Source organism: Motacilla alba, chromosome 13 (genome assembly GCF_015832195.1).
Source record: "Motacilla alba alba isolate MOTALB_02 chromosome 13, Motacilla_alba_V1.0_pri, whole genome shotgun sequence".
Lineage (NCBI taxonomy): Eukaryota > Metazoa > Chordata > Aves > Passeriformes > Motacillidae > Motacilla > Motacilla alba.
In genome coordinates, this window is record NC_052028.1 from 10150611 (window position 1) to 10167669 (window position 17059).

Below are 17059 nucleotides of genomic sequence, written 5' to 3' on the forward strand. Positions count from 1 at the left end.
ATCGACCCCAGAGCATCTTGCTAAAGGAAAGGCCCATAAGCACATTGGTTTAAGCTTTGGAAACACATTACCTCTAAAATTATTTGGAGGGTTTGAGAGGCTGGCAGGTTTGGCACTGATTTTTGTGTTTTGAGTATCACAAATCTGGTTAATGCAGAACTGTTGCAGTAAGAGTCTGTGTAAGTAGAAGCCCTGACACAGTTTTGCTCCATCACAGACGATGTATCAATTTATCACAACTGCAAAGAATTGACCCACATAACTATTAGCCTAAAGTAAAATTAAATAAAACAGAGACTGTAACAAGATGTAGGTTTTCACAGATTAATGTAGGCTATTGAAATACTTTGGGTTACAAGGGGCTGTTACAGAAGATCAATATCCCCCCCTTGATTTTGGTACAGGTCACGTAGGAACCAGGCACCTGCAGTGAGCTTTGGTGGTTGTTAGAGACCCTAAAGCTGCAGCTCAGCCCTGCAGCCCTCCTGGTGCAGCAAGAGGAGCTGGGAGGCACATAAACAACAAACCCAGCTGCTGAACGCCTCCCTCGGCATGTACAGCAGCAGCCAGCTTGGGAAGCTGGGCACTGAGCAGCTACACAGAAGGAATTACCACAGATTTGTCTTGGCAGGCAGGGGAGCCTGGTTTGGCTCAGCTGGCTGTAGTGGTGGAGACAAACATCAGGCTGGTTGTTAAACTACCCAGAATAACTCCACTGTCCTCTCAGAGCAGGGCTGTCCTCCCATCTGGTCTCCAGCCCAGTTTCCATCCTCTGTTGGAATCATTCTCTCCAACTGATTCTTCTGTCGGATTTGGAGTTTTTTCCCTTTTTTTTATTTTGTCCCCAAGCCTGTGTATTAATTAAGTCTCAACAAAGAGCTGTATCATTGTAGAACAGGATATCGGATTGCTCATCTGTTTTACATAATTGATTAATTAATTACCTTGCTAATTGAGTCTCATGAAATCCTCTGTTATAATGGAACAAGGGGAAGTCCCAAACCACTGCTTGTAGGGCTACATTAAAATCAGGGCATTTTGGCTGCTCAGTCTGCCCCAGACTCTGGTGCAAGTCATGGCACAGCATTGACCCAGCTGGGCTCCTGGGCACTTGTAGGGATGCAGAATTACTGGGTGACCCTTGCTTTTCACCCAAAATTTCAAACCTTCTGCCCATTTTTCCTTTCCACACCCCCTGCAGCAGCTCTTTGCAGGCTGCCACTCTTGCTTTGCTCCCTCAGCCCCCACTCACATTGCACCACGTAGCGCAGCCCCACAGCCAAATTTGGTGACATTTTCTAGCACTTTTGCAGAAGGGTGAGTGCCAGCATGGCTGTAAAGGAAAGTGACAAAGCAACCCTCCCCTCCACTACCTGATAACTGCACCTTGAGCGCTTCTCAAAGGCACTGCCTTTGACGTGCTGTGACCTACATCTTTTCTTGGGAGCCATCACAGCTGAAATAAGGCAGAACGTGATGGATTCTCTGCTATTAAACGGAAATGGACTTTCCATGGAAATAACCACTGACAATACCTCGCATTTTAATGTCATTCCTTTTCTTCTTATTACCCCTAGACGTAGAGCATGATGTATTTTTTTACCATATGATATTGTCTGCAAGCCAGCAGCAAGGTGGAGGTTGCAATCCTCGCCTAAACACTGCTCCTGAGGGTGCTTTCCAAATGATCTTCAATCTTAGAGAGCAGCAAATACTTTCCTTCAAATCTGTCCACTAAGAAAATTTTTATTCCACTTCTAACCCAGTTTCATTTAATGTGGCATAAACCTGCAGCAACTGGGGCTGTTCAGCCTGGAGAAAAGAAGCTCTGGGGAGAACTTAGAGCTTCTTCCAGTGCCTAAAGGGGCTCCAAGAGAGCTGGAGGGGGACTTGGACAAGGGCCTGGAGTGACAGGACAAGAGAAAAGGGCTTCAAAATGAGAGAGGGCAGGATTGGATTAGGTATTGGGAGGAAATTCCTCCCTGTGAGGGTGGGGAGGCCCTGGCACAGGTTGCCCAGAGGACCTGTGGCTGCCCCATCCCTGGAAGTGTTTAAGGCCAGGTTGGATGGGGCTTGGAGAAACCTGGGAGAGTGGAAGCTGTCCCTGCCCATGGCAGAGGGTGGAACTGGATGGTCTTCAGGGTCCCTTCCCACCCAAACCATTTTGTGCTTCTATGATTCAGCAAACATGCAGGGATTTAGGGCATCCATGGTGGGCAGGTGAGCAGGAACCTTCCTGCTGTGCTCTGGGCAATGAGTGAAGGATGTCCTGAGACAAAGCAACCGTGTTCTGAAACAGCAAATGAAGGTCTGTCTTCCCTCACCTTCATTTTCAAGAGTCAGCCAGGAGGCCAGGGTATAAATCCACCAGCCCTCATCCATCCCAAATCTCTTCAGTCCATTTTCAGGGCTGATCTCTGGCTGCTTTATGCTCTCAGCAGCAGTGGCTGAGCTCATCCCTGATGCAGGCTGCATTCCCACTCATGCTGAAGGGTCTTGGCATGGTCTGGTCTTGATGATAATTTAATCCCCAGGATCTGGAAAGGATTTAGGACCTGGAAACAGAGATGGGATAAAATCCTCCATGGTGGACAAAAATCTGCCTCAATACATGCATCTGCAGAAGAAGCTGGGAGCAGTGAGTGTTTATTTTTGAATAGCACAAGGATTCCTGAGGTGGGGGGAGGAAGAAAGAGCAGTCAATCAAGAGATCAGAGTTAGCCTTCAAAAGCCCCTTCTAAATGGCTAAATCAGGAAGGAAAAATGCCATCTCTTTTTTTAATCTGTCTGTAACAGTGTGAGAAAGGCTGAGGGCATCACTCCTGCCAGGATTATTTGTATGTTGGGCTGGAGGAAGGAAGTGGGCTGGTATCATGTCTTACTTCTACACTGCTGGTGAAGGTTTTGAGTAATGAATCCAGGGGCTAATCCATCGTGTCTGCCATTTCAAACAGCCCAGATAACCTCATGTCTTCTTGTTTTCTTAAGCCTTTTGCAGGTTTGCTAACGCAAGTTTTCCCTGAAGGATCACATTCCAGGCCTGAAATGCTCTGATTATTTACAGTTTGTCAAGCTGTAATTTATATCTATCGATTGTGGCTTTTATTTACATGTGTTCATTGCTTTCTTATTTTAGTCATTTATCCTGTATGTCCCCACCCTGCTTTTTCAATTATTTCACATGCTCACAGTTTATCAATTATATTGCCAAGATGCATTTAGAGAGAATAATTTGTTTCTAATGCATGATTTTTTTGACAGCATGATTTGTTTTCATCCTTTCATTGAATCTTAAGATGACAGTGACTCTGGGGCAGAGAATACAAAGTTGTGAAGCTTTTTTCCTGTGAAGAGTTGTGCTCACATGTGCAACATGCACGTGGCATTGGCAGCATTTGCTGACCTGCTCATCAGCTCCACGTTGGTTCAGCTCTTGGTTCAGTTTCTCACCTCCCAGGGCAGTGTTAGAAAGTCTTAGAAATTTTAAATGTTCTCTTAGTGCTGCTGCCCCACCAAGCAGCATTTCTGGTCTCTTTGGGGGCTGCTAAAGCACCTGCAGTGGCCTGGCAGGGCTGCTGAGCCTTGCTGTCCCTGGCAGGTCTCAGAAATGGTGTTTGCTCCCTTTGGAGCAATCTTTAATGACAAGGATGACAGGCTCTGCCTGCCCATCACTGGGGGAAGCAAATGGATCCTTTCTGGCAAAGTGCTGTCACGAAGAGGCTCAGAGCTCAGGTGGGCTCTTACTGCACTCAGCTTCAGCCTCGTTAGTCCCTCTGCTTATCAACAGCAGTGGGGGGTGGTTCCTGCTGTCTGGCTTTTGCTTTCAGAGCTTTACAGGCTGGCAAGGCAGGAGGATTGGCTTCTTAGGGGTGAAAGCCAAAAAGCACAGACCCTCCCAGCATCCTGCAAGGAAGTGCTTTCCTCTCTAGGACTGCCTGCCTGCCTGCATCCATGGACTGAGGCAGCCTGGCCTCTGCTGCAGTGGTGCCTCTCCAAAAGCTGAGGCAATGACAAACATATTTGCTGTTATTTGCCCTCTAAGTGGTCTCTATCCCAGGGCCAGAGCTTGGCAAGTGCAGGTCAGCTGCCACCCATGCCACCACAGCCATGGCCCTGTGCAGCTCCTTAGGCCAGCTGAATGCAGGGGATGTGCTGGAAAACCCTTTGGCAGAGTTGATGCATCACTTTTGCCTTCTGTCCATGCTCATTAGCTGCCAGAGATGAGCCAGGCTGAGCTCTGGCTCTCTAGCACAAGGTCTCTGTGGTTCCAGCATCCCCCAGAAAAGCTTAAATTTGCCATTCTGCAGCTCCAAGCAGTGACAAAGTGACCCTGCTCCCAATTTTGCTATCCCATGACCAGAGGAGGATGAGGGAAGAAGAAAGGACTGCTTTGGGTGAGAGGCTCACTTTCAGAGCCCTGGCTCATCAGGAAGGGAGTGAGGAGTCTGCTGGACGTGGCACAGCGTGCACAGCAGTGCCAGCTCTGCTGTGACTCAGGCCCAGAGAAAATCTCTTCACCCTGCTGTTCTGTGGCCCAGCATTCAGCAGAAATTCCTCTGTGGTTTCAGTGCCACAGCCCCAGACCCATTTTTCCTACATGGTTTCCGTCACTGAACCCATACTGTTCAGAATGTTTTGCTCCCTTGACCCAGTTTATTCTGCCCAGGTTGGAGGGGAGGATTTATGGTAACAGGGTCTCCAGCAGCCTTGTCTGACAGCTCATTGCTGAGAGCAAACCAGGCTCCTCAGCAAAGCCCAGGCTGAATTCAACCTGGGCACCGCTGTACACTAACCAGGGGTGCTGCACCCACCTCCAGGTTTTTTTAAAAGCCATCTAGAAGAGCCCTAAAGGGCTGGGGAGGAACACGGGGGATGTGGGATGGTGAGACAATGTGGGGATGTGGGATGGTGAGACAATGGGTGTTCATGGAGCCCTTTTTTCTGTCTGGGAGAGGTGAAGGTTGCTGGGTGGGGGTGGTGCCTCACAGCAGTGGCTGAGAACATTGTCTTGAAAGGTCTGAAAGGTCAAATCTGCCCCCACTGTTCTCACATGTGACATTCTTCATGTCCTCCTTTTCCTCCCTGCCTCTGTCTTGCTGCCTGCAAAGCCCTTCCCAAGTGTCTCCATCCCTGAACCCCAGACAGACAGATCCCAAAAATCCCTTCTCAGCCAAGAAACGTGGCCTGAGCTGGACCTTCTGAGCGTGCACCTCCAAAAGACACAGACCTGCCTTGCAAGATGCATTTCAAAACTAAAACACTTTGTTTTTTCTAACCTGAATGCTGCATTCATGGCTTGTCAAACCCATTTTAGTGAGCAATTCATTTCTCAAGGTTGAAAGTGTCTTTCAGAAAGTGTACTTAAGTAAATATTTGGAGAAGATAAGAGGTAGTAAGAATGCAACTCTGAAAGTATTTATGTACAGAAATCAAAGCTTTTCACACTGAATTCAATAAAAGAGTTTTATAGGCTTCTGAATTTGGAGTTTGTTATATAAAATTGGGAGGCAGAAGCAAATTTTGTAGGATTTTATAGGAGTTTGTAACAGAGAGCGTAATCACTTTTCAGAGAAAAAAAGCTGTAAATGTCTTACAGCTTCATATAATGAAATTCCAAATGGGACATCAGATGGGATGTTTAATTTCCAGATTGGGTACATTACAAAAAGGTCATTTCAGTTAAAAGAAATGTATTCATTCTTTGTCCAGGGCTGTAAATCAGTGCAGCTCCACTGAAAGCATCTAATTTAAGGAGAGGGATATGGTAGGACCTGACCTCTATTTTTTTGAGTCAAAAGGAATCACAGGAGAGTCACTGTCATCCCACAGTGCTTATGAAAGACACTTTGAACCTTTGGCCTTTTTTAGGGTTTGAGTAAAACAAGTATTTTTTAAAGGCAAGGCTGCCACATGAGAGGTGCCTGCAGTTCCCAGCAGTGCTGTGGGTTATGTCTCTGTGGGATTTGGGGGATGTCTCAGGAATGCAAACACAGTCTTCCAGCATCCTTAGGACTCTCTCCCACCCTGTCTGCTTTCCTTGAAATTGGTGCAGATGCAGCTGGGAGCTGGGTTTAACACAGCTGGAGTTCGGTTCTGGCAGGGGAACAGCAGGACCAGCTCCTGCCCCGCACGTCCCAGGCTGGCACTGAGCAGGACAAAGGAGCTGCCTGGACATGGGAGTGCTCAGGCTGTAAATGCAGCACTGCAGAAATTTCCTTTTTCAGCTCTGCAAAACATTCCTTTTTCTCAGCCTTGTGCTATTGGGGGTTTTACAGCTGCTCCCACCCCCCTCAACTTTCTGCACAGCAAACTCCTGCTTTTCACCTTCACTCTGACTTTGTAATCCATGGTTGGTTTCAAATCAGCCTTTCAGCATGGTAATGAATGGATTAACTTTCTGCTTTCTGATGAGTAATAGGAAAAATGTTTCTGAATTATCAAAAAATAATTGGAATTAAAATTGTAAATGGTTTCTACAAGGGAAGTTTTTGTAATTAGTTGAATCTGTGTGATGGAAGCTATTATAAATAACAAAAAAATATGTTTACCTAATCACTGGGAAAGTGCACATTAGCTCTCTAATTAGAAGTCCCTCATGGCTCTACTACAAACTTTGGACATGAAATAATTTGTTTCATGCTTCCTTTAGCAGGCAGAGGAAACTCCATCAGCTCTGTTTGTGCATGCCCACCTCTGTGAAGGCTGCTGGAACTGAATTGCCAAATTCCCACACTTTCCTCAGCGGGTCCCTGTGACTGCCCAGAACCTTGTCCTGAGCCCAGCCTGCAGCCTCCAAGAGCCAAATCACTCTGTGCCAGTCCAGTGCAGAGCTTGGGTGCTGCTGGAGGGACAGGGGAAGGTTATTAGCAGGCTCAAGCACAGCTGGATGCAGGGGGATGGGATGGGATGGGATGGGATGGGATGGGATGGGATGGGATGGGATGGGATGGGATGGGATGGGATGGGATGGGGCAAAACCTTGGCTGCTCTGGGCACTCTGCTGGGGGCTTTTGCTCCAGAATAAATGCCATTTCCTGTTCTCATGAGCTGGGTTGGGTTTTGCTCTAAGTTGTCTGGCCAATTGCTCTCGTGTCACAGGGTGGAGACTTCATTGTCTCTCCTTCCACAGAGACTGACCCTGCCACAATCAAGAAGGGGTTTTCCTTCTAGACACAACTTCTCCTTTAACACACCCCACCTGTTCTCCCAGAGAAGTCTGGGTGACAAACTTAGTATCTGGTGATTGAGTCACACTAGAACAGGTGTTGTTTAACACAATTGACCCATTTTGTGAATAGTGAACACAGATTTGTCCTTGTCAAGCTAAATAGCTGCTTGAACTTGCTGTGTTAAACTGAGCAGAAATGAAGATTTTCTTATGGTTGCAGAGATAAATTCATAATGTGAGTGTTGGGTTTTTTTCAGGGTCCACTTTGTGTGATGAAAATCCACTTAAATGACTGAAAACACTATTTAACAAGTGAAAACACCCTCTAGCAATTAAGAATATATGACCTATTTTATCCACTTAAGGAAATATCTTTCCTAGCTACATTTGCCACAGTATCAAATTCTGTAAAGGGAGTTCTGCTGCATTTCACATAAGTCTGGCAATTAAAGTTGCTGCCCTGCTGTGATTGCCATCCCACCCCAGCACAAACATCAGCCTGCTTGGAGGCAACCAAACAGGAAAGTGCTGATGTCCTTTTCTTCAATTTCACCTGGTGGGAAGGCAAGCAGAGGAGGTCTGTGATTGATGATGACTTCAGTTTTCCAGGATCTCAGAATCAATTGAAATATTTATCCTTTTGAGATGAAAACAGGGAAAATACATAGTTTTGGAAATGAAAGTATTAGCTTTGTTTATCTAAGGTTCACAGGCTTAGCAGCCCACACAGTAATGCAGCTGCTCTCCTCATCTCCCATTCCTCCTTCACCTCACACACCCATGCTGGGACACAGCTCCAGGCTCTTTCCCTGCTCCATGCAGAGCTGTTTGGGATGTGGGAGCACAGTTACGTGGCAGGAGTGGCATCAGCACTGGGAAAACTGCTTGGCTGTGCCCATACAGGACATGGAAATGCAGAATCCCCTTCAGTAAAACAGGGAACAGCCCAGGAGATCCTGCTGCAGCACATCCAAACTGGCACAAGAGGCTTTCCTGAGCAGGAGATGGTCCCACTACCCTGCTCCACGGGTGATGGTCCTTCTGGAAGGCACAACACCATCAGCCTGTAGTGAGAGCTTGCTGGTACAGAGCCTCCTTCTGCTAGGAATTGGTGTGGATTTCAGAATGGCAAGATGAGGAATGGGTTGGGTTGGAAGGAACCTTGCAGGGTCCACATGCAATGAGCAGGGACATCTCCAGCAAGAGCAGGTTGCTCAGGGCCCCATCCAACCTGACCTTGAATCTTTGACTTCTTTGAAAGTGTGCACAGTGATACAAGTTGTAAGCCTGGATGGTAAATACCCTTTTTTTGTCATGTTTTGCTAATGCTGCTGGATGTGGGCAGTAACTGCATGTTAGTTCCCAGCAACTGAGGCTGTTGCATGCAAAATACACTTTGCAAGTCTGGGAAGAAATGTAAGTGCCCCAAATTACTGAAAATCTGAATAAGGTGCTCAGGCTCGTACCTCAACATAGGAGGCAAATACCATGAAATCAATTTCTGTGCCCAATTTACTCCCAGTGACACCTGCCCACGTTTTAAAGGGCAATTTGTCATTTTGCTCCACTTGTCACATTATTTCAGGTCATGGAATCATCAAGTCAAAAACTCAGGTTTGACCCTCTGCTCCATAATCCAGAAGTGGAAAGTCAAAACACCCCTTGTTTTTTCCCCTCAGAAGAGAAGCCACAAGTTATAAATAAAAGTAGACAGAGTGGGTAAATCACTCCTGGTTTTCTGTCACCTTAGGCCTACTCTATTGTAAGCAACTCTTTTATTATCCCACAGCCCATGATGGGAAAGGACCATTTCATGTCCAGGAAAAGTGTGACGTGCCTCGTGGCCAGTGGGTGATGGGAGGTGAACGTGAACCCTCTGAGTAATTTATCCACCTCCTTGTTTACACAGAGCTGCAGCCTCAAACAGCAGCAGCAGTAAATGGGTATGGGAGAGAGTGACAGGATGATATTTGGTGATATACTGAGCAATTTGGATGTAGGAAGCATAAAAAGAAAGTAGTAAGATGGTACTAAATGCAGTCCCTATGAGACAAAATGATGGAGGCAAACCAGTAAAAAATATATATACATAAACCAAACAAACCCATGATACAAGTGGAGGCAGAAAAGGGGGGCAGAACAGAGCAGCCCTTGGCCAGAGGGAGAGACAGGACACGGGGAGCAGAGGAAGATGAAGGGCACAAAAGATCAAGCAGGGGGTGACCCCACATAACCTTCACAAGGGTGGGCCCTGAGCCCCAGGCTGCTGGTTCTGGGGGCTCCCCTGTGTTTTCATCCTGCATGGGGGGAGGATGGAGAGGACTGAGTCTTGTGGAGCACAAACACAGCACAGCCATTGCTCAGCTGCAGCCAGAGGAGCCCTTGTTTATCTGTCCCAAGCACAGCATTTGCCCTGTTCCTCCTGAGAAAGGCAGTTTCTATGGGCCACTTTGGTCACTCCCCCGGAGCCCCTGAGTGCACTGGTGGTGAGGGCACGTGGGAAGCCCTTGCCAGAAAACCCATCCCAGAGCCCTGCTGTGACCCTGCCGGCCAGGACCTGTCCCTGCCAGGCCCCTCTCACCCTCTCAGGAGGTCACACATCCCCAGTGGCAAACAGTGACCAGGATGCTCTGCAAAGAGAGAGCCCTGGAACTATTTTGTTTCCAGCAAGGACTTTAAAAATCCACCAGTGCTTGTGAATCACATTTTACATCTAGATAAAGTTACACATATAAAATTGCTGTTATTCATCAGTGAACTCCTCTAATAATCAATTGCTAATTAAGTTCCACTGCCCTACTAGATCTAAAGCAAATCCCTTTCTGAGCCACAGGAAGTGCAGCCAATAGCATTTATTGATCATGTTTGTCACAGGCACTGGAGAGGGAAAGGAGCCTTTTTTTCTTGCCCCTTCAGAAGCTGTATGCCAGCAGGGTCAGAAAAACAGAAATCAGAATTACCAGAATAATTTGTTATTACCGAAGTCCTTTTGACTCTGGGTGTGAACACATTTTCTACAGGAATAAAAGTACCAGGAAATATCTGGTACCTACCCTGACCAAGAGAGAGGTGGAAAGAAATCAGTGTAATGCTCATAGACACAGAAAAGCTGGCTCCTTTTCAATGGCTCTTGAATCTCTGCTGGAGCAGCTGCCCCAGTGAAATATATTGTACAACAGTGGCTTTTCCCAAAAGAGATGTGTCCCTAAAACCCTTGGTTTTGCAAGTTCTTCCAGTGTGAAGGTCTGCCTGAGGCCTCAGCCTGCAGCCAGACCTGAGTGAACTTTCTCTTGAGAGCTGCTCTGTTTCTCTGGGCTGATCCTTGCCATTTACATATTAAACCCATAAATTCCTTCACTAACAACAGACAATGCTCCTTACCTATATTTTTTTTTTCAAATTATAAATCTTGCACTTGGAACAATTTAAAACTGACTTACAGTTGCTTTCTCACTGCTATCAATCAGAGATGAACTTCAATTCCACAGTGCTCTGGGGACCCAGTAGGTTAGAAAAAGCAAATAGGAAAATAGAATGAATATTTTATTTTTGTTGTTCATTGCAATAGCTTGAAAGCAGACCATGAAATCTGCTAAAAGTAATAGGAACTGGCTGCCCTTTTAATATATCCTTTTTTAAGGTGTCTATTAGGAATCCAGAGCACAGCTCAATATTCATTCCAGCAGCATGCCTCAAGTTGTTTTTTTTTTTAATTTAAGCCCAAATTTCTTGTGTGTCAGACAGAGTTCATGCTCTTTCTTGCTGATATTTTACTGTGGTTCAAACCTCCTTGAATGCTGCATGAACATGGATGTGAGTGTGAGCATGTGAGAGGGAGCACCCACCCAGAGCCTCACCTGAACCCCTCAGTGTTGGACCTTTGTGCCATTTTCTGTTGATCTGGGGCCACCTGACAACCTAAAGAGTGCCCAGGAGCACCGGGCATACACCACAGTTTTCAGCCAACATCCTATTTGTGACATTTTCCTGAAATGAGCCTTTTTTTTCCTCTATATATTTTCTTTCAAAAGCCCAGCTGTGCAAAACCATTATAACCATCACTGATGCCCCAGGCAAACCTTTTTTTTTTTTTTTTTTTTTTTTTGGGGAGCTTTATTTCTACAGCAGGAGGTGATTACTGACAGAAGTTCTCTCATTCTTCCTGAAAATCAACCCAAGTTTCCCATCGCCTCTGGGCGTGAGCTTCCCAGCTTGGGAGCCTGCCATCTGATAAGGACAGAAAGAAGAATCTGGTACTTAGAATATGGGGAGAACACCTGAGTCAGTGTTTAATCCTGCACTGCAAAGATGACATTTGATCATTGCCTCATACACGATGTAAAACCTCACATATCTCCTCCAGTTTCTACAAGTGAAAAAAAAATACACTCAGTGTCCTAGCTGGTTTTCAGTTTATCCTTGTGTTAAATTATTTTTCTTTCATAAACTGGAGAATAAGAATAGACTACTAATTATACACATAATGTGATCAGGTGGGATGTCTCACCAGGATGGCTGTGTTGGTCAATAACAAGGAGACACTGAGATGTGGGGTGGCTGAGATAAATCAAGGCTTCCTTAAATCCTGATCAAAAAATGATAGACTGAGACAAGGTTTATCTTTAGTGCCAGGAACAGGTCCCAGCCAGCTCCACCAAGGGTTGTTGGGTGCTGAGAGCACTTTCCTGAGGGTGGGGGGATGTCAGAACTCCTGGGAAAACAAAATAAAAGGAATTAAACAGTCCCAGGATGGAACCTCCTCACTCTCAGGATGGACCCAGACCTGGAGGGGCCTCAGGGCCCAAACCCAGCTGACATCTGAGCAGTGTCAAGAGCAGAAATGCCATGGAGGGGACACCCCCATGTCCCCAGGGCTGGGGCAGAGGAGATTCCTGAGCTGAGAAAGGCTCCAGGTCCCTTCCCTCACTCCCATGGCCCCCACTCTGCCTACTCCAGGCTACCCAGATAAATAAAACCAAAGCAGGAATGCCTCATTTCACCTGACACTGGGAAAAAGGCAAATTAGCTGCCTTGAGCAACAATTAGGAAGCAGAACATTTCTCTGGGCATTGCTACAGAAGCTGATCATCCCTCAGAGCAGAAGCCATAATAGCTTTTGAGTCATTATAAGCACTGCACATTCAAGCAACAGCGATTTGCACTGAAAATAATCTCAGGAAGGCAGGGAAAGCAGCATTTATGTAAATAAACTAACCTCACTGTTTGGATACATTTGTATTGCACATGGGTGTTGTTTTTCCACATCTGAGGAACCTCATATCAGAGAAAGAAAACCAGAACAAAAAGGATTAAAGAGCTTCAAGAATTTTAATATTTCACTTCCATTTTGTGGACACTATTTTCCACAATCTGATACTAGATGCAAAGAGTTACAGTCAAATTCAATTCTGTGTTTACCAATGCAATTCCAGGTTGATATCCAAAAGCCACATTTACTGAAACCCAATGAAAACTGCATGTCAATCACAATGTCTGTATCAGAACCAGAGCTGGAATATTTCACAAAAAGCTCTGAGAAATTGCCACTAAGAATAAAAGGTGAAGGTGATTGAAGCTGTTACTCCTGTGAGACCCTGGGTCTGTCCATAGCTACCTGTACTCCTGCACACTAAAACAAACCAGTTTGGTTTTTTTGGTTTTTTTTTTTTTTTAAGTAAGTAACATAAGAAGGAAAAATTAATTTAAAAACAAAAAAGCTACTGAGAGAAATAGTACAGAGAGGCAGTTGTGCAGGGCAGACAGCTCAGAGAGCTCACCTAACTGCATTTCTGCATTGTAAGACACCACAAAACATGCAGTTCCAGATTAAATTAATGCAGCCCAGTTTTAAAGTTTGTTTGTTTAAGAGAAGCAGAGAACTATTTTCAGTTAAACTGCTATTCCCTAAGGGGTTTTGCTCCAGTTTTCTTTGTTTTTACACTTATTTTAGTTAAACTGTTCCAGCTTTGCCTACAGGAAGAGTGCCTGGATTTATAAATTCCTTTGCTGGGAACAAACAAAACTGTCCCATGATGCCAATTGTACCAACAAAAATCTGGGTTCCTCATGTGGTGGTGTCCCTGTGGTATCTCTCTTCTCTCACTGCTAGAAAAACAACCCAGCAATCCAGAGCTGGACCAGTACAGATGGAAATACACTCCTTCTGCAGAGCTGTCCCTGCACTGCCTACCCCAGGTAGCTGACCCCAGCAGGACGTTTTTGGGCAGGTGAATTTATCAGGGGTGCCCACCCCACATATCTTCCTCACCCATCTCACAGCTCCAGCACAGCTCACCTCTGAGAGCTTGGGCACGCATTGAGGTGTCCAGGCAAGCTTTGAATAATCTGTTTCACAGAGTCAAGAGTCCCAGATCAAGGCGGGAAAACCCAGAGCCAAGCAAGGCCAAGTCCTCACACAACTCTTGCTGAACGTCCCTGACACCGTGGGGCTCCTGATGGGCTGAGAGCCTGCATGGATGAGCCTGCAGCCTTTACTCCAGAGACACTCTGCCAGCTCAGAGGTCACCAACACACTGCCCCCATGCCCTGGGCTGCACCAGAGACGGACCATAACCCTGCAGTGCTGGGATGAAGCCAAAGGGCTCCAGCTCTGGAGAAGAGCCACAGAGGTGGCCTCTCGCTGCAGAGCATCTCCAGGAGGTGGCACGTGCTGGCCCAGATGGCCAGTGACTTGCTGGAATGATTGGCAGCATCACACAGGGAGGACTTCAAAGGCCTCAGTAGCTTTGGGGAGAATAAAGCAACACATCAGAAATGAAAAAAAAAAAATACACAAGAGAAGTGAATGTGTGCTGGGCATTCCCCTTGTGCTGCACGTCTGCCCTGAGCACTGCAGACACGGGTAGGGTCAGAGCCCGAGCACACGGAGCCATGGAGCACTGCTCTGCAGCACAGCAGCACTCCTCTGACCCAGCCCTGCTTTGGGCTCTCTGAACCCTGCTTTGGCACCTCTCTGAGCCCACAGCCTGAGAGCTTTTGCTCTGACACAGGACATGCAGCGACACCATCAAACTCAGCGCATCGCCAGCCTGGCCCTGCACAGAGACGCCAGAGAGCTCAGCAGGAGCCAGGAGACATCTCAGACGCCTTCAGCTGCCAAGGTGCTGCAAACCTGGGCTCCTCTCATGCTGTGGAAGCCACACAATCCCTTGTCAGAGTGGTATCAGCACACACCACAAGGATATTCTTACATTTGCTGCCCAGATGGGGGGAGGACACACACCGCAGCTGTTGTGAAGGGCTGTGGAGAGCCCTGAAGGTTTCTGCAGGTTCCTGCAGAGGACCAACCCAAAAATGCAATTCAGCAGCCCCAGCCATCCTCCAGACCTGTCAAGACTGCAGAGTGCTCTGCTCACTAGTGGGAGCAGGCTTGAAAAGCCACAACTGCAGTCAATGTTCTTCCACCCCACCAGGCCTGGGGCTCACTCTTGACAGTTTATTGTTTTCTACGTAGCATTTTCTGTCAGATGGGGTTTGCAAATCTGAGACAACTCTATTTTATAAAGTAAATTGAGTTCTCGCCTATCTACATAATAAATATTAAAACATCATCATTGTAATTTTAGGCTGGGAATGTTTATGTAAAAACATTGTGCAGATGTGGTGAAAGGCTAATAAAGCGATGCTAATTATCTAATCAATCTTTCTTAACCTTTGTCTTAGACACTGCATAGTGCTCATGCTAAGCTTAGATTCATTTTTCAGGGTCTAAATAATGTTGTAATCATAGCTGTAATGTGTGGGTTCATTGGAAACTTCTCTTTAGATGTAACATTGTCAGTTTACACCCAAATCTGTCTATAAGCCATCTGTTGCAGAAACTGGTCATTATCAATTTTATCAATCTGTTCCCAAATATTGCAGATGCCAGCCACTAGGAACCATCTGTTAGTGTAAAAAAAAAAAAGTAACAATTCAATAAGCAGATTATTTGGGGAGGAGGTGGGGAAATATTCTGCAATACTTGGCACAAAAGGCAAACTTACTAATGGTTGCAGTTTTACTACTGACCTGTAAGTTCTTTTGGAGCGATGCCGAGCTCATTGATCAGCCATCAGTGGGAGGGAGACTGCCAGAGCACAGTAAAAACCATCAGCAGGGATGGGAGAGGAGAACTGACACCTACTCCTGCTCTAACATATTGTCCAACAGTGTCCAGGCTGGTGCTGGCAGTGACTTTCCTGAAGTCACCAGTGCAATTAGAGCAGCTTTGACTGATTACCTGTAGCTGTAGTTTAAATAGAGGCAGCCTGCATAAACAGGCTGAGATTTTATGTTCTCATGGGTTTGTTCAGTCTGAGAAATAAAGCGAATTCCACATCTCTTTCTCAAATGACCAGCCCTCACTGCAGTGCTCAGAACAGCTGGGATCCTCTGCATGCCCCAAAATCAAAGCCCCTGAGCCCTCCTGTGACCTGAGCTGACAAGCAGCTCCTGCAGAGACAAAGCTTCTTTATAAATCACTGGAAGAGTTCCCAAAGCCACACTGGGAATCCAGCTGTAGTTGGGAGTGTCAGTGCCCAGGACTGAGTCTTCTCAGAAGTGACAAGAGTAGAAGAGATAAAAGCCATGTTTTGGTCAAAAACCTTTAAATCCTACATTTTATCTTTTATACATCTGTAAGCTTGCACATTACCCATCCAGCAGAAACCTAGGCGTTAACCATGGTGATAATGGCCACGTGGCTGTCACCAACTGGCCTGGGCCTTGTGCAGCCACCCCCTGCACCTCATTTGCTCCTTCCTAAGATGTCTCTGCTGAGGCCTGCAAGCCCTGGGTGGACAATCATGAGAGTTTAAAATTTTTGTGCAAAGAGAAGCACAGGCTGAAAAAAAAAGAAAATCCAAGACACAGCAGACATGCTGACACGGAAGGGTTCTGGCCAGAACCCTTCTCCCTTGCTAACAATTACATTTCCCCCTTGCTTGTCTTGTCCACAGAGCAGCCTGATCTGACAAGTACCTGGCAGATAAACATGTAATGTGAAATAATAAAGCACAGAAGCTCAGTGTTAATGAACTACTCTTGCAGTGAGAGCAAAAAAAAACCAAAAAACATTTGTTTTCAGACACAGCTTTCTCAAAAAAGAAAAATCTCAGTTTTGTTTCAGTTTGTAGGAGGATATGCATTCAGAAAGTGCTTCCATTTGCAGGTCATAATGGGAACTTTTATTTGGGTCAGATATATAATTGTTGAAGCAGTTATTTTCTGGGAAAACTGCTTTCTCCATACAGTCAGCCTTGAGACTCTTTCACCTCAGCAGTTTGGGTTAAATCCTTATCTTTCTCAATCCCATTTAGAAACAAAAAGACCAAGCCAGAACAGACAGTGTCTGCAAAACTACCCTGCCAGCTAATCACCATCTCCAGGCCCTGCAATTCCTAAAATGCATTCCGCTGGACATTCTGTATCACAAGATCTCACAGAACTCCCCTTGCAATGGTTCCAGCTCAGGAGAGCACCCATCATCTTATAGATCTAATGCTTCTTCTCATGCCTATATATTCATATGCACGTGTAGGTATGTAAATATATATAAATGTTCAGGTCCAAAGTGTTTTTCCTGGAGCAAGGAGCATGGAGGTAGGCTGAGATAAACAAGGGAGTGGATTCTTAGGTTGGAGCTCCTACAGCCCTAAGATCATTCATCAATGCTGTTGGGGAATGAAGAAATGCAAATATTTCTCTGAGGATGCAAGTGTTAGAGTAGGCAGGCAGGAGGCAGTGGGAGAAGCTGATATTTGTAACAATTTGATGGGAATTGATATAGCTGAGCCCTTTGCTGGTAGAAGGAATTGGAAAAAATTAAAAGCTCAATATTCATATGCTGTGAGGCAAAAGCCAGACCTGTGTGGGATTATTACAAATGGA